The sequence below is a fragment of the Ochotona princeps genome, chromosome 12, assembly GCF_030435755.1.
Source record: "Ochotona princeps isolate mOchPri1 chromosome 12, mOchPri1.hap1, whole genome shotgun sequence".
Lineage (NCBI taxonomy): Eukaryota > Metazoa > Chordata > Mammalia > Lagomorpha > Ochotonidae > Ochotona > Ochotona princeps.
Genome location: NC_080843.1, coordinates 10,208,858 through 10,227,752, shown reverse-complemented (window position 1 = coordinate 10,227,752; position 18,895 = coordinate 10,208,858). Strand labels below are relative to the sequence as shown.

Here is an 18,895-nt window from a genome sequence, read left to right as displayed (position 1 = left end):
GATTCAAGCACCCATCCTGAGCTCTGCAGGCAATCCAGGTGGCCTGCAGGGACAATGGAAGTGGCTGCCTGTCACCAAACTGAGGCTGGGCCCCAGGAGGCGACCCACCTCTGCACAAGGAGATGAGCAATTCAAACACCCACAGCACCAAGGACCTGTGACAAGCTGGCACTCACAGGACAGGGCTGGCTCAGAGCCACCAGCCCCAACACACTCCTCAGAACCATGCTCACAGGAAGAGGTTGCTGGGCCAACTCGCCAAAATCTGTCACTCCTCCAAAGACATGGAAATAAAAAGGGACACGAAGAGAGGAAAGGAAGACATCCATGAGGAGCGGGAAAGCACGGGGTTGCCCCCAGAGTGGTGACCCAGCTGGGTCACAGGCACGGTATTCTGGCAGCTTCCAAGGCCCCATGAGTGACGTGAGCTAAGCCCTCGCTGGTGCTCCCAGGGCTCCCGGAAGCCAGGCAGGCCAATTCTCATGGGAGGCCCCGCTGTGCTTTCTGCACTCCTGGACCCCCACGGACAGGACACCATGTCAGGCCATGCACGAAAACCACCACATTCATGAAACCTACCATCCATCTCTAAACACAAGCAGGGAAATACACCTAGGGCTTGCCAGGAAGAAAGGATCCCTAAGACAGCCTGTCCCTCAGGGGAAGGGGCAACCCTGCAGTGCATACCCTCAGGCAGCCAAGGACTAAAGCACCGCAGTCTTACCTGGCCTTGACCCTTCCCCACTTGGCTCCTAAGAAGCTAAACAAGCAACCACTGAGTTAAAAATGAAACTGTTGACCTTTATTCATACTTGAAGTACTGCACTACAAACATCAACTGGGTGATTCTTCTGAGCCATTGTTAAACCACTCTCGATTTTGGAGTTGAATTTCAGATTTTTTTTTTTTTTTTTTTTTTTAAACCAGCACACTCAGGAAGGTTGAACGCCTAATCCAGACCATAAGACACCATCCAAGTCCCTGGCTCTGCCAGGACGGTCAACAGCCAGCAGTCACAGCCCAGGGTTATTATCTTCAGTGAAGACTGTTCATGAAGTTGTGGGCAGCCCTAAAATACCCTCTGTCTTCAAGCTTGCAGAATACACCAGCTGAGCACTCTTCAAAGTCACATTGAGAATGTCTGCAAAGGATGCCAGAGAATCCCAGGTGGAAGCCTCAGATCCCACTCAACCTGCACACTCCTGGAACATGTACCTGCACCCCGCTCTCCAATGCCAGCTGCTGGAAGGAAAGGATGCCAGGGACACCCCAAACATTCACCCCCTTTTTCAAGGGTAATGACACACAGAGGTAGTAAGCAGCTGCTGTCCATTTTCAGCAGCTGTGAACTTGGCAGTCCCGCACCCTTCCCTCACCGCCTCACCTCCCCTCCAGCCGGAGGCAGGGTGGCCCTCCTTTTCTTCAAGGCCAACCCCAAAAGCTGGGCTTTGGCACTCATTCTTCTCTCCTCCACGAGCAGTCTCTCCTCCACGAGCAGCCTCTCCTCAGCTTGCGCCCCAGCAACATGCTAGGTTTCTCCTATCTTGCCCTGCTGGACCCGACAGCCCCGCTTCACCACAATCCCCTCCCTTGGCGCACCTGCCTGCCGCAGTCCAGCTCTGATCTGCCTCTGGCCACTAGCAGGGCAGAGCCACCCCTGTGCATTTCAGTCTCAACCACGCCTCCCACCTCCTGGTAACCTTCCAGCACTCTGGCACCCACAGACCAGCTTTCAGCTCATCTTCTCCCATCACTTAAGAATCTTCATGCAGACTCTCCAGGGGTCAGCCCTTAACACAGGACATGCCCCCAGGGCTCCTTCTAGGCTCCCGCCCCTCCTACTGAGGAGCAACAGCCAGGCCAACACCAGGGATAGTTCCCAATCATGCCCAGGGCAGACCCTGACCAAGAGCCACCTGCCCTTAGGAAAAATATGAGTGTCATAACTGCCAAGCCACTGGCTCCAGCCCTGCCAGAGATGGGTTACAATCAAGCATTGACACCTCTCCAGCCCAAGGTGAATGAACAGAATTCGCTCTTCGCCTGCTGCCCCTGCCCAGGACAAACTGCAGCGCTGTGAGAAGCCCGTGCTGCTCACCTCTGCAGCCTTGCGCCTGGGCACAGCGGACAGCATGGAACTGATGGGCAGTGTCCGGAGCGAGAGGAAAATGCTACAGTGACAGCGACAGACAGGACTCCAGTCTGATTCTGCGAGCTGAGCATCCCCAGAATCTCAAACACTTCTGGCCCCAAGCATTTCAGCTAAGGACAGTCACCTTGTACAGAGCACACCCTAACTCAGAGCTCCTGAGGCCTGGAAAGGCGCAGGCAGGACAGCACCTCCTGCTGACAAGGGTAAGGACTGGTTCCAGGAGCACCTGGTGAGAAGCAGAATCCCCAACAAGGTCTGCTGCACCCTAGATCACCCAGCTGCACCCCAACTCCTGACTCACTCCATCTGCTGTGGGGGATAAGGATTAGACAGCTCCTGAGCAACACACGCCCGCTCCAGGGCCCAGGCCCACCCCTGGAGAACCACTCACTGCGAACAGCACCACGAGGGAGGTGGGACAGTCCTGCCCAAGCCCCCACCAACCACCCCACCCCCGGGACCCTCACGAGCCAATAACAGAAGAAACTGATGCGAGTTTAGCTGATCTCTTTCACTATAGAAGAGGACAATGGCAGTGGCAAATGCAGAGCTCAACTCCCCAAACGCTCGGGCCTGTGACTGCACAGCCCCACTCCTTCCTCTCTGAAAGGCAGCACCTAGGCAGGGGTCTCTTTCTGCTTGTTGCTGCTGGCTGAAATGGTAGGATTTTCAGTGTACAGTTCTCCTAGGGAGAGAGGCCAGGCAAGTCCCCAGCAGCTCCTCCACATCCAGTCCTGATGCAGGCGGACAGGCCCAGGAGGACACGCAGACAGTGGGAGAGCAGCACATGTCACAGGAGGTGGGCAGGGGAAGAGGGGGCTCCAGCATGTACCCCATGCCCTGTGCCACACCCCTTTCAACTGTGCCTGCAGCTTGTAGCAGGAAGCAGAGTCTAACTTCCCTTCCCTCCAGGCTGGCTGGCCAGCCAGCCCTGAGAGCTCCTGTGAGGTCACAAGTTTCCAAGGCTGAGCCTCAAGAGACCCCACAGCTTTCGCTGATAGCCTGGTAATTTAGCTCCCGTCGACAAGCCTACTGGGCAGGCCACATGGGAGAAGCACCAAGGCCTATTCTAACCCCTGGCCAGCTACAGGATGTGGAGAAGCGTCCCGCTGTCCTAGCTCTTCCCAGAAAACCCAGGCCTGGGCACTCCCACCCATCACAGCCACATGAAGGGGCCAGGAACACTGTGAAATCACCATGGCTGAAGGTTACTGCATGAGGGACTTCTTGCCACAGCCATGGGCAGCAGGGAAGTCCCGGCTTGGGGAGGGTGGTGCTAACAGGCATGCTTGGGAGAAGCATTGGCTGGCTCATGAACTACCTCTTTCCCTTCCCCCTGGTCTAAGCTCAGAAAAACAGCAGTTTTCAGTCTTTCACTATCTCCCCAGGAGGCTGCCACCTGCACAGTTAGTGGTCACACTGTGGTCTCCCATGCACAGTTGCAACGCTACCAGATGTTCCTGCAAGAAGGGAGGCACCTGCCATGAGCTGGTCACCAGGGCACTACACACAGCCGAGTCCCCTGCCAGTGCTTCAGAAGCTCCTGACCACTGTGCCACCCTGCGGCCAGCAGGAAACCAACGCCAGGGAATGCCCACTTCCAAAAGGGACCTCCAGTCTCCGCCACTAGACTCTGCTCTCAGAAGTGAACAGATCACTTGGCAGCAAGGGTGCTGCTCCACCAGTCATGGGTTCTCCAGAAAACTCCATGCTGAACGAAGCACTGGCCTCAGTCTCGGGTTACAATCCACCCACCGCAGCCCAGGGCCACTGCTCCCAAGGGGACAGCCTCCTGTGATAAAGGGAAGCCAGGCCGCATCCCAACTCCCTTCCAGAGACTCACTCTTCGCAGAGCAACAACCCTCGGGTGAAGAACATGGAGATGTTAGTGGTTTGGGGGCCCTGGCTTCACACCGAAAATGTCACCCACTTGTCATTTGCGAGGTACAGCTGGGGGACATTACCCCTCCCACCAAGGAAAGGCAGCAAAAAAAAAAAAAAAGAAGCTGGCTCAGCTGTGGGGGACACAGAAGAGGACAATGGCAGTGGACAGAGGACAAAAGCATGAACCCCAGGTGACCTTAAAAGCTGCTTTCAACTCTCAGGGAAAGTCTGTGATAGAAAGTTGCAACAATTAAAATTTCTAAAATAGTCTCTAACCAGGTGAAAGGCAACCAGAAGCTGAAAATCTCGTTCCTGGCACAGAGTTCCCTGGCACAGCCAGTGCCAACAGGAAGCAGCACCTGCTTCTGACCAGGCAGAAGGTTCTCAGCATGGCACTGGCACCGGAGGGGAGCAGCCCATGAGGCCCCACCCTCAGAGACGGGTCAGGGGACCACTGCTGTTACTGGGGTGGGCTCCTGCCAGAAGCATGGGTTCAGCTGCCAGCCTGCCCTTCAGCACGGAAGCCCCCACCGATGCCAGCACCATGCTCCTGGATGTCTCCAGAGTGGTGAGGACTCAATTCATTTATAAGCTAGTCTGCTACTATTGGAGGAGCAGAAAATGGAGTCAGGCAGGAACCAAATACACAATTCTATCAAGACCATCCCCCTCCATTCTAAGGAACACCCCACCCTGCATATGGGCAGAGCTGGGGTCATGAAAAGTGCCGGGCAGGAATGCCCACTGTTACCCTGCACATCCTCCTCACCCTTTTCATCATACCCCTTTAAATTATAGTTGGCTAAATTCTGAGACTTCCTACATATTCAGAGTTTGTTTTTAATTGTAAGATTTAGAAAAACCATACTTAATCAAAGCTAAGTTCAGGATACTTAATAGTGGACCAGAACAGACAGAAGACAAAATGGGCACTTCCCCGGGGGCGAGCCTGCACTTGGCTCCCTCGACCTCTCCAGGGCACCTGTGAAAACCTGCCCTGGCCTTGAGCACCCAGTGGGGAGCCCACTCAGCTCCTCCCCGCGGCAGCCCAACCATGGGAAGGCAACATCCAGGGCCCCTGGCTCAGCACTCTCAAGCTCTCCACACAAGGCCACCTGCAGAGCATGGGCTCTGAACTTCAACACAAGCTGCAAGGGAAAACAACATCAAGCATCGATCGACTCTGAGGCTGAGAAATCAGACTCAAACGACAATTTCAATGGAACAAATTCTCATGTGACATGTGTGCCTGTACTTGTCTGTTTAACCCTGCGTCTGCTTCACTGAGCACGGAAACCAGCCCTCTAATTTTTAGATGGCTTTTCTGAATAGCTGGCCGCTTCGTGCGGGCAGTGACACCTGCATCCAGACAAGGTGGTGATGAACCATAAAAAGATGCTAATGAAAACCACAAGGCAAACCTCCCCACTCCAGTCTTGGCAGATACAGGTGACAGTCACACAAACAGCAGGAGGGGCCAGAACAGTCACCCTGCAGACATGCAAGGAGAAGGACAAGGGGGCCCTCAGGAGAAGGGCCGTGGATTTCAACAGAGCGGCAGCAGCAGCTGACACCACCTATCCCACCCACATCAGTACTACATCTGTGCCCGGGAAACCATCCATGCAACATTCCCATCAAAGCTCCCAAATCCAGGCCAAGAGAGGAAAAGGAATTCACCCACCCAGTAAAAGTACATAATCGGAATTGTTTAGGAAAAAAAAAATTAGGAACCATCACAGCCACATAGTAGGTTTAAGCCCCAGCCCGAGTTGACAGCACCCCACATGAGCACCAGTTCAAGCCCTGGCTACTCCACTTCTAATAAAGCTCCCTGCTAATGACCTGGGAAAGCAGTGAAAGACGGCCCAAGTCCTTGGACCTCTGCACCGATGCAGGAGACCTGGAAGAAGCCACAGGCCCCTGGCTTCAATGTGGCTCAGTAATCTGGCTGATTTACTGTGGAATAAATTACCAGATGAAAAGTATCTTTGGGCCTGGCAGCGTGACTTAGCGGCTAAAGTCCTCACCTTGAACACGCCGGGATCCCATATGGGCACTGGTTTTAATCTCGGCTCCACTTCCCATCCAGCTCCCTGCTTGTGGCCTGGAGAAACAGTCAAGGACAGCCCAAAGCCTTGGGATCCTGCACCCACGTGGGAGACCTAGAAAGAAGTTCCTGGCTCCTGGCTTCGGATCAGCACAGCACCAACCGTTACAGTCACTTGGGGAGTGAATCAACAGACAGAAGATCTTCCTCTGTCTCTCCTTCTCTCTGTATATCTGACTTTGCAATACAAATAAATCTTAAAACAAACAAACATACATATCATGGCCTTTGTGGCAGCATTCACCTTAGCTGCCAGAGCTCTTTCAAAGGTGTTACATGAGTCCTGCGATTTGGTATGACAAACTATTTCCTCCCAGTGTGCAGTTTAAATTCCACCTTAAAAAATATTATCATCTAAAAGAAAATCTGAAGAAACATTGTAATGTATTTGACAAAACACAAAAACTGGGGCAAACAAATGTCAACTACTATATATTTCAACACCCAGGTCACCGTTTCCAACCAAGGAAAACTTCTTTGCGTTCTGTTTCTTAATATTTAGAGGAATCTTAAAAGCAGCATCTATTACTACCTTTAAATGGATGTTTAAGATAGAAACTGCTGGGGCTAACAAGAAATATGTGAATTATCTATTTTTAAAAACATCAAAAATCAAAGAACAAGTTCCTACACCACACCACGTAGGTGAACCTACTGCCCTGGCCGGAAGCACTGCGAGGTCAGGGTTCAGGGAAATGTGACCCTGGACGCTCTGGAGCTAGGACAGCCACAGGGCCCTGCCTCGACAGCACTGACGCTGGCCAAGCCCGTCCAGGTGGGCGGCCCCCAGGATCCACACGGTGCCACATTTTTCCTTGGCACCACATGGAGTGAACAAAATGCCTGTCGGTTCCCAGAGTCCCCGCACCAACAGGCCTGGCCCTCTGCCCGGTCATCTCAGCCATGTGCGGCTTCCTTTCAACAGTGCAGCCCCAAGGAACCAGGCGTCCTCGCGGCACAGCCCCAAGGCCCAGGGCACGTCCCAGTCCAGCCCTAGCGCCTCCCCTGCGCTCCCAGTGACCACTGCAGCACTTGGTTCAATGAAAGCTCCTGAAGGGCTGACAGATGAAGCCCAGGCTCCTGTGAGGTAATGAATAGGGCAGCTTTCTCAGTGGGAACCCTTGAAAAACACACAATGTGTTCCACATAAATCACATACTGTGCTAGGAAATGAATACTGGCACCTCCTTTATCAAAACCGAAAACACAAGAAGCCATGGAGAACACTCTGACCGTCCCACAGGGACAATGTGCACTAACCAACATTTGCAGCTCCCGGCTCCAAAGCTCCACACCACCCTCCAAGAACGCAGCAGGCCAGGTCGCAGGTCTCACAGCAGCTCCGTGTGACGGGAAGCCAAGTTTCACAACAGAGCCAAGCAAAAGCCCATAGTCAGGAGGTGGGGCTGTGCAGACCCGTGTCTGTCCATGCACTGTGGGCTAGCCCCTGGAAATGAAGGTACGCCAAAGCTACAGGTACCTAACAGCCAAGGCTCACCCCCGTTACCACACTGGAACACCATAACCAGCAGATGCAAAATCTGACATGGCCTCTAACTCACAGCAGGTGCACCTACTCAGCCCCACCAGCATCTCCAAAAACCGGCAATAACAAGTGTGAGTTATCAGGAAACTGTGACCATCCTAGGAATCCATTCTAACCAGGTTTCAGTCAATAAATTTGGTTTTGTTTCCTGAAAATCACAGGCTTTTAGAGGCTGGGACAGAAATGCTAAGGTCATGGACAAAGGTGAAGTGCTAGCGAGAGAAACAGACATTATCCTGCCCACAGGAAACAGAAAACCATCATCCAGTATTCCTTCCTCCTGAGGGGGTCCCAGGGTCAGCCACGTTTATGCTTCCCACAAGCCCTGCATGCACCAGGACAGGCAGGCAGGTCCCGCGGCAGCTGTCCTGTGCCCACAGCATGGTGACCAGCAGGGCAGTTCACAAGCCAGAGTCTTGGCTCGATATTCTCTCAAGTCTTTCAAAAATCTAAAAACCACTCTTCCCTCACTAGTACAGCCCTTAGCTTAGACTGTCAAAAGGATTGTGAACTAACCCTATGTGCATGGCCCGCAAAGCTGGTGACAAGCCCAGCATGACTCCCCAAGCTCCACCCAAGGACCCAGAGCGGCTTCTCAGTCTCGGCAACATGCCTCCTCCTCCTCGGTCACAAATGGAGATGCCCAGGCTCCCTCTCCCACCCCCAGCTGCTCAACATGACCTCGTGGGCACTCTGAACATCACACCAAGAGCATCCTTCCTCAACAACTCAGCCAGCCCTCGGCAGAAGCTACTGAGCAGGAGGAACAGAGAGAGGCTCACTGGGGTGGCAGAACAGGTCGGTGGCCCTCCCGGCTTTACCCTGGGGCCAGTCCCAGGATGACCTGGAGAGAGGAGGGAAGGGCAGGCTATCCCCCAGGATGCGGGTTTTTACAGTCCTTGGCACTCCGAAGGCTGCAGGCAGGGAGCCCCTGCTTGTCCCCAGACAGTTGCTGCTAACACCCACAACAGGCACCCAGAGAGGATGCCCTCAGGCCTGAACTTGCCCTACCCTCATGTACACAAGAGGTATGTTTCCTGCTACACAGCAGCTCTGCCAGGGGGTTGTCTGCCAAACACAGCAGGGAGTGAGAGGAGGCCTCCCCTGGGGCGACAGCTGAGCACCCAACACTGCCAGTGCCTGAGGGCTGGCCTTACTGCCTGCAGGGGGCAATGCACAGACACACCTCCCACACCAACAGCCAGAAAGCAGCAAGCAGGCAGCCTGGGCACTTCTAGGTCAGGAGTGCTGGCCAGAAGCCACACAAGGCAAGGACACTCCTATTTGTCTTGACTGTCTGCATTTCTACCAGCTGGACCACCTGGCAAGTCACTCCACCTCTGTACCTTGGTCACCCCCATCTGCCAAAGGGTCCCTGTGTGGCAGTGAGGATGGAAGGAGAGATTAGGTGCCCCGCTCACTCGGGGTCAGCATGAGGTCAGAGGCAGCTGGCCCTGGATGGTGGTTTGCCCCTGGTTTCCCATCAGCACAACTGACACATGCTCTCAACTGCTCTTCATTAACGCCACTAATCCCCAGAAACCTCACCAAATCCTCATCTCTTCCAGAACGCTCTTCCTGAGGATGACAGAAACTTCAAGAGCAGTGCTGCTACCCTGACCCCTTCCTTGACCCTTCCCTGAGCAATCTCCGGTCTGTAGCTGCAGCTGCCTGGCTTCCCCTGCCTCCCTCCTGCACCCACAGCAGCACTGCAGTCCCTTGTGCAGAGTGTCACCTCCCCACATTCAGCCATGGAACCACTTTCTGGCTCCCAAGGAGGGAACAATCCAAGTGGAAAGAATGTGGAAACCACATAAGGGATGTAACCTGTCACTGCTGGGCAATATCAGGGATGGTAGCAAAGAAAAAAGATCAGTGGTGCACACGAACGTCACTCTACAGGTCCCAGCACAGCAGGCTGCTGCCCACTGGGACACTGCTCCTCCATGGCCAGGTGAGCCGGCCTGTCCTGCCTCCCACCAGGCATTGTGGCATCTCCTGCTCTCCAGTGTTGTGGTCCCCTTTCTCAAACTAATATAGAAACACAGGCGTTAGGCAACAGTGTTACGGCAGTGATTGAAAACCACACACTGTCCCCTTCCATACTTTCTCTCCTCAGTGTCCCCAGAGGCTGTGGAAATAATGCTACAATAGGAAATGCATAAAACATGAAGGGAAGAGAGGAAGGACATGAGGCCTGGCTTGGTGGGCTCGCCCAGCACCACGGGGCATGGCCACGACAGCCACATCGTGCCAGATTATGTTTAAGTCACACAAGCAGAACACCTTCCTAAGTGGTTACAGACACATTTTTTAAAAATGCAGCCACTTCAGAAAGTGGCTTGGCAACTCCTCATCAACACAAAACCACCATGGGACCCAGCAATCCCACTCCCGAGACGCATACTCCTTGTTCACAGGCACGGCATCACACAGAGGCCACAGTTACTACAAATCACTGAATTGTACCCCTGAAATGAGCCAACCTGATGACTTGGAAAACACACCTCAACAAAACCGTTTAAAAGAAATACACGCACCGTAATCTTTACACATCTGTCCCCCCCAAAACGACTGCAAGGGTTTCAGTATGAAGACATCTTTCAGTTCATCTCCCCAACAGGGCATGGAGTGAGGGCTGAAATGTCCAGTGGACGGAAGCAACACAAAGGAAACAAGCAGCTGTCTTAGTCCACAGCTTCAGCATGTCCCTCTGCGTCCCAGCCATGTCCTCCAGTCAGTGCCCCCCACACAAACAGCCTGGGAAAGCCACAACACACTGGCCACGGGGCTTCAGGCTAACCAGCGCCTGAAGATGTGGCCTGACCAACTGTGTACAGTGTCTGTGTCCCAAGTTTAAAGAAAGGCATGTCATCCTATTAGCAATATTAGGAAAACCCTGGGGCGGCTGAGTGAAGAGTAGGAGAATCATGATATGGATACATATACACACACACACACACACATATATATATATATAAGTATCAGTAGGTGTGTGTGTTGAATTCAATAATTTCATTGTTACCTCTCCAAAGATAAAGAAACTACTCTGCAGATGGATGAGCCTCCAAGGTCACAGAGCAAAGCTGCTGCCGGGGCAAGATCTACGCGTACGTGCAATGCACACACACACACAGACGACACCTTTACCACGAGGACATGTCCCTCCTGGAGCAGGCACAGGTGCTGCAGACCCAGCAGGAAATGGTGTGTGGAAGGTGTTTTCTGCTCACATCTTCATTACCACCGCTGCCATACTAGCTAAGAAAACAAAACCCAGCATCCCAAGGCAAGATTTCTGTAGTTCAGGCACCAAGTGTGGTCTAACACAGCTTTCTCAACAGCCCCCAGGAGCCAGAAGATGCAGACGCCAACTAGCGAAGCTCTCCTCTCCTCGCCCACACACCCACAGTGCCTGGGATCCACACAGGTGCTGGGTGCTGGCCCAGGGCGCAGCTTCCTATTCCCGTCCCCACTGGGAGAAAGGAGGCTAATCTGGCCCCTACGTTGTCCCAGGGAGGATCACCAGCTCTCAGGATGTCAGGATTTCCTTGGCCCCACAGTCCCAGAGCTGCTTGGCACCAGGACCAAATGGAAGCACTTAGAGCAGTAATTTAAACAGGCAGCCTTTGGGAAGGTGTGCAGCCCTAAATAACCACGCTGAGTAAGGGCTGGGGGACAGAGGACCAAGGACGGATGGTAACACTGCCTTCACCCTTTTTGCACAACCTCCTCCTCAGCACCTGCCCGAATGCCTGACAGACAGGAATGAAGACAGAGCAAGTGCAGCCCTGGGGTTCAATGCCAAGGGCAAAAGGATCCCACACCACCCCCCACAGGACCCTCTGCATGGCTCCAACACACAGCCTGCATGGGAGCTCCTATACTCCAGACTCAGCAACAGGCATGTTACAGATCCCACGCCTGGGCCAACAACATGTGTGTCCATGACAAGCGCTGGTCCTAATCCCCTGAGCCCCCTATTCTGGGGTGGGGAGGTAACCCAGCGCCCCTGGGAGCACTGACTCTGGGCACTTTCACTGCCTCTTCCACCTACATGCCCAGGAAAGCACAGCAACTCAGCTGCAATTCAGACCCCACAACTCGGGATGCGAACACACGAGCTGACAGGATGGGTGCGTGGAGACAAACACTCACTTGAATCAGTGCCATATAAACCATGTTGCTAACACAGCAAAGCTATTTCACTTTGAGGCCCTACCTGACCCCACAAGTGGCAAGACTTGGCGAGTAGGAATAACCTCACTCCAACTGAAAAATTCCTCAGAGACCTGCAGTCACGGGCCACTCTCTTCTAATACACCCCGAAACCAACAGAACAAGAATGAGAATAACCCACAACAATACAAGGACAGAGTTCCAAACCCAAAGCTCAAGAGACAGCCACCATCCCTGGGTTGGGGGCGGAGTGCAGTCAGCTCCACAACTCATGGCCTAGCTGGGTCTGGCTGAGCACACTGCATCTGGGTCATCCCTAACCGAGTGGAACACCAGGGGAGGTTCCCGGAGGGTGGCCATGTCTCCAGGCCACTCCTGCTCCTCCAGGAATAGCTGAAAAGCCATAGGCAGGTAGGGAACCTGGGAAGGGTCCAGGGACAGAGTTAAAGGGCAGTCTCCGCTGCAAAGCATTCCAGCAGAATTCCCGAGAGGAAAACCTGTCACATAAAGGCTTCTCGGGCCTCTCTGGAAGGAAGTGAGCCAGCTCTCCACTGCCTCCTTCAAAGGTCTTCAAAGCGTCAACACAGCAGAGATAGAAACAATAACAATCATCACCAACAAAGCACATTACTTAAAAGCAGGAGGGAAAAAATAGAAAAGGATAAACACTACTGAAAACAGTGACGTAAACAAAAGTAAGGCATGGGCACCACCCAGGACACTCCCACCCCATCCTGGAGTGCTTCCCATCCAGTTTCCTACTAACACATCCCTGGGAGGCAGCAGGTGCTGGATGAAGCACCTGGCTCCTTGCCTCCTACACCAAAGTCTCAGGTTCTTGACTTCACCTGGCACAGCCCCAGGGGTCATTTGCTAGGGAGAAGGGGGGAAAGGGACGAGAGGAGACCAGTACAGAAGCTCTCTACCTCACTGTCTTCCAAACAAGATGCAACTAAATGACAATTTTTAAAAAAGAAAACACAGGGTACAGCCCCAAAGCATACAACTCCTCACTTTGGGATGTGTCTCTCCCTGTCTTTGCCTTTGAAACATATTTTTTTTTTCTTTTTATTGATTGCATTGCATTATGTGGCACAGTTTTTTTTTAAAGATTTATTTTATTTTTATTACAAAGTCAGATATACTGAGAGGAGACAGAGAGGAAGTGGAGCTGCCAGGATTAGAACCAGCAGCCATATGGGATCAAGGCGAGGACCTTAGCCACTAGGCCACGCTGCCGAGCCCCATGGCACAGTTTTATAGGCACTGGGATTCCCCCGCCCCTCCCCAACTCTCCCCCCATGGTGGATTCCTCCACCTTGTTGCATTACCACAGTTCAAATTCAGTTGAGATTCTTTCATTGCAAGCATTTACCAAGCATAAAGTCCAGAATCTTATTGTCCGGATAAGTTCAACAGTTTCTTGGGGAGACCATCTCTGGTCTGAAGGTAGAGCCCGCAGAGTAGCATCCCGATCAATTAAAAGCCCCGACATAACATCGGTAACAATTTATAACATTATAGAATTAATTGACATGGTATTGAGTAACCAATATGTTAAAAAAAAAAAAAAAGAATGCAAGTTCTGAACCACATCCTGTGACTTCTTCATTGACATTTCAATTATTAGTTTATATACAACCGGGTTCTATACACCTTAAAATGGCTATAGATTACTATTCAGCTGTCTCGTGTCTGTTTTAATTTTAGTATTTAGCAATTTATAGTGTTGAAGCATGATTTTGCTGAACCTGGCTGTTTTTCGGGTAGTCTAACTCTGTAACTCTAACAAGACATATGTCAACAGTTTGGGTGAACAGTTTTAGGAGGGGTGTGCAGAGAAATTTTCAATACCCTAGACGCTGTATACACCTGCCTACTGCACCTGAAAATGAAGCTAACAGAAAAACTTCCACCTGCAGAGGTTTAAGGACAGTGAAAAGGCTCATCAATTAAATTCCTATGGTTTCTGAAAGCCTGGAGCTATCTGGGCAGCCATCAGTATAGGACACATCACAGGAACTGAGTCACTTTGCGTCACTCAGACACCAAGACCAGACAGCGCACTACCCAGTTTATCTCTGCTGCCTTCTTATCCTGTCCCAATTGCAGAGAGCCCATTTCACACCTGTGAACTTCAAGAAGAGCAGAGCTCCCTAATGACCCCCAACCCTACCCCACACCTCCCCCCCCCCCCCGAAACCTCAGAGGCGGCCAGCCTTGATTGCAGAAGAAAGGCTTCAGGCTGCCTCTTGGAGCCAGCCACCTGGCTGCACACGAACCTGTTCCTCTCAGGCACCCTGGGGAAGGGTGAAGAAGCTAGGGCAGCAACTGGCTTTCTGCAGCTGAGTACACATCCCGAGCTAGAGTCCATCAAACCTTCACTGCTGCACTGTTTCTAGATACCTCTCCACAGAGAAAATCAACAAAATACTAAAAACACTAAAAATCATTTGTAAACTTCAGGAAATAAGTATGTTTAACCCCAATAAAAATGGTGGGAGTGCAGGCTAGTACAACCACTATGGAAATCAGTATGGGGAGTGCTTGGAGAATTGCAAATAAACCTGTCATATGATCCAGCTATCCGGCTCCTAGGAATATACCCAATAGAAATGAAATCTTAGTATGAGAAGAGGATCTGTAATCCTGTATTTATAGCACTAAAATCTACAATAGCAAAGACACGGAAACAATCCAGACGCCCATCCAAAGAGGAGTGGCTAAAGAAACTGCGGCACATCTACTCCATGGAATATTTATTACTCAGCCATTAAAAAGAATAAAATTATACCATTTGCAACTAGATGGTCCCAACTAGAGATATTATGCTCAGTGAAACAAGTCAATCCCAAAGAGACAAACACCATATGTTCTCTCTAAGATAAAGAAACCATATGCAAATTGGAATATCTAGTGATGGAGTAATGGAGACTACTATATCCAGATGTGAAGACACATGCATCCCTAGTTCCAAATAAGATGGACTCCCAATGAAACTGTTGGATATATCTAGACAATGGGATGCTGGACTGTCTGACATTGTCTGTACCAGCAATGTCCAGGCACACTTAAATAACAGACTGATGTAATTACAACTCCTTATGGAAGACTATATTACTGTAACAATATGGGGAAAATCAGTCGTGGGTGGAAAATTGGGGGTGGGGGTGGAATCCCAGACTTCACAGAATTGTATCATAAAATTCAAAGTTCAAAACAAATTTTTTTTAAAGATTTATTCATTTTATTACAGCCAGATATACACAGAGGAGGAGAGACAGAGAGGAAGATCTTCCGTCCGATGATTCACTCCCCAAGTGAGCCGCAGCGGGCCGATGCGCACCGATCCGAAGCTGGGAACCTGGAACCTCTTCCTGGTCTCCCACGCGGGTGCAGGGTCCCAATGCATTGGGCCGTCCTCAACTGCTTTCCCAGGCCACAAGCAGGGAGCTGGATGGGAAGTGGAGCTGCCGGGATTAGAACCGGCGCCCATATGGGATCCCGGGGCTTTCAAGGCGAGGACTTTAGCCACTAGGCCACGCTGCCGGGCCCCAAAACAAATTTTTTTAATGTTATTCTGAAGCTGAAAGAGAAACAGGAAATTTTTTTTTCACAAAATAATTTTTATTAAATTTTTCAGCAAAAAATTCCTTGTATCAGGAGTAAGATGATAATGTGCAGAAAGTACAAGTTAGTTCTGCTTAGCATTTAAAAACAAGTGTTATGGCAGAAATTTGAAAAGTATTTGAATACGTCTTTAAACAACTAGATCTACATAAGGTATTAGAGATGTTTTTTTAAAGCGCTTTTATTGAATAGCCACAACTTGAAGTGGCAGAAAGGCCTGCCCTACAGTCCACATCCAGCTTCTTCCATCACTACCATCTCCTGCTTCTGCGATACATGTGTCACAATTAATGAGCCATACAGGAGAAACATGAAAATTTAAAGAAACAGATCATGAGAATATCTTCAGAATTGGAAATAGGGCCCAGTGCGATGACTCTATTGCCTAATGCTCCACCCTTCAAGTGCCAGGATCCCATATGGGTGCTGGTTCGTGTCCCAGCTGCTCCACTTCCCGACCAGCACCCTGATTGTGGTCTAGGAAAGCAGCAGAGGACAGCCCAAGGCCTTGGGACTCTGCACCCATGTGGGAGACCCAGCAGGAGCTCTGGCCATTTCAGCTATTTGGGGAATGAACCAGCAGATGGAAGATCTTTCTTTCTTTTTCTCTGTAAATCTGATCTGCCTTTCCAATAAAATACATAAATCTTAAAAAAAATGGATATAATAATACTCATCAAATCTCTGATGGTCTGGGTTTAACTGAAGGAAGCTAAGAGACAGAAACATCTCTGACACATGAAGCTGTTGCATGCGAAAGGCAGTCTGCAAGGTGTTCGTAAGGCGGCCAGGCTGGGACAGCAACAGGCAGGCTGAGCGTCATCTGTGACTGTGGCAGTGGAGGTGGAGTCAGACCCAGGGAGACTGCAAACCACCCGCCTATTAAAGAGACCCCAGCCCCAGGCCCTTCCTTCACAAAGGCCTACTTATGTTCTAGACACGAAGTTAGTAAGAAATAAAAGACTAAGTAACTCATTTTAACTCTTTCGTATTTCTAGTTTTTATTTATGATATAATTATCAGAGCAGACACCCACAGAACAAACACTCCATGGTACAGTGACCCAGCTGTGCTAAGACCACAGGGAGCCGTGCCCTGACAACCCAGGAGCTCCTCACAGCTGCCTTCGGCCAGCAACAGTAACGCACGCTCTCCTGCCTGGTCTCCAGCTCAACCAAAGAGCAGCAGGCCAGCCTGCCTCTCCACACATCCCCTGCAAGAGGCCTTAGCTCCAATACCACAGTTCAGGAGAGGTGACCAAAGACACAACACCAAATTCCCATTTTCCACTTCCAAAAAGGTGTTAGGCAGCAGACAGTAGGCTCAGAGCCAAGGTGAGCTTCTCACCCACACAGAGAACATTCCAAGTCACATTCCATGAGCCCTTCCAGTTACTCCACAGCAAAGGCCCTCCAAAGTCCAGCACTCCCCTGCCCCATTTGCTCTAATTGCTTCAAAGTGTAACTGTCTATATTAAGGACTTAAAAGATGGTGCAGCTTAACCTCCCGTTATGAGTTTGTGTTAACAGCTCTTGCACGCACCAGGTCTGAGTGCCATGGGAAGGGAGACAAGGCAGCTCCCAACTCCAGTGGGCAGCCAGCACCAACCCCAGGAAGCAGCACTGGCTCAGTGAATGGGCTCCTGCTGCCCTGTGAACCACTGGGGCCAAGTTCCTGACTGCCAGCCTAGGCCCTGGCTACCACAGGTTTTATGCACTGGAGCCAGCAGATGAGGAAGTGCCGGAGTCCAGCTCCAGCCGAGAGTTTGGAGCTCGGGAAGGGTGCGTGGCGTCGGCGATAAAGAAAGACACAGACACTGACACTTGGTGTGTTCTTGCTATATGCCTTATTCTCAAGAAGAAGCTGTCCTTTTTATTTACTTAGACACATCACTAGCCTCTGCACAAACGTTTGATTTTTTATCTTTAACTTTAGAACTAAGACAGCATACACAGATGTTCAATTAATTTTTACTTCATGGTCAACCAGGTGCTCTTAAAGATAATTCTGTAAGTTACTATAATCAGTTTCTTTAAAGCAAACCATTATTCATTCTTCAGAAGTAGCCATTAGGTGACAGCCAGAAGTCCAAGGCCGAGGCACAGATGGTTACCTACTAATCAGTAAAACATTCCTACCTACTACATTTTATTTTCACAACTTATCTATCATATAATGGGAAAGATACATCAAAAGAAAAAGAACATAAGGATCTAAGGCAAAAAGTTTCAAACATTAAATCCCCCTACAACTGCAAACCCTACAACCCCATAAACAATTAAACAATAATCAAAAGTATATCTCTGTGATGTTAGTAGAATTGCCCTATATTTCCTCTAGTTAAAAAATTATAAAAACGGCTAAAACAGCTGCATTTTCTATGCTCTAAAAGTTGCAAGGACAGGCTAACCTTTAAGGTCACAGTAACTATATTTTTTTTGCCATAGCAGTTTCCACTCATACTCCCATCAATTCTGTTAGTTTGTAAAATTCTTATTAAGCCATTTCCCAGAAGGCATGCTGTATTTCTGGGCCAGATTTCAGGACAATGGGTAGGTACACAACAAGGTGTCCAGAAATGGCATGGGTTTAATTGTACTTCTGTGCGCAGTTAAAGGCCCACTCACCAAGACATTATCAGTAACATTAACTCTCAAGCTCATATTACTTGCCAAAGCCATCTCACAGGGGCAAACAATGCCTCAATAGATTACAGGATTCTTAGTGGGGTGCTTGAGTGTCTATGCAAAAGGGTGGTGAGACTGCATCAAGGTGGTCAGAGAGAAATCCACCGGGCCCTGCCAAACAGCTGGAAGCTCCCCCGGGCCCTGCCAAGCAGGGGAGCTGTTCTCTTCACACCTTCGTGCCATCTACACCTACTGCACAGTCCCCTGCAAGGAAGCCCTTGCTAGCTCTCCACCTCTCAGATTTAAAAAGGAGGAGGAAACATGGTAGAAAAGCAAGACCCCAAGTCTCTGAAAAATGAGAGTTTTTCTAAGTCCTCTGGAGACAAGAAATGAACTGATCTAAAACCACTTGGCAACCAAGGCTAAGGTGACACAGGGCTACCACAGCCTAATGGCGAAAGGTGCAGTGGCCGGCCCCAGCCCAGACCTGGTGCATCTTGGACACGCCTGCTGAGCCCCACCTCCACTCACAGAAGCACACACTCCAGAAGGAAGGAAGAAACGTTGCAGGTTTTAGTTCAGTGCTACCACCCTGCCAACCAAGAAGCCAGGTTCCTTTCAGCAGGAACTGTTCATTCCCAAGTCAGGGTGCTTCACCCTCCTCAGCCCTGCAAATTTCCCTGCATCTGAAACACTCAACTAAATCAGAAGGCTAACCAAAAACATACACACAAAACATACTACAATATTTATCTTATAAACACAAT

General features: G+C 50.6%; 1 protein-coding gene across 1 annotated transcript in view; it reads right to left on the bottom strand.

Annotated features, from left to right (window-relative positions):
* Positions 1-18,895, bottom strand: part of STK24 (serine/threonine kinase 24) — an 86,203-nt gene that overhangs the window by 54,456 nt on the left and 12,852 nt on the right. The window lies entirely within an intron of this gene.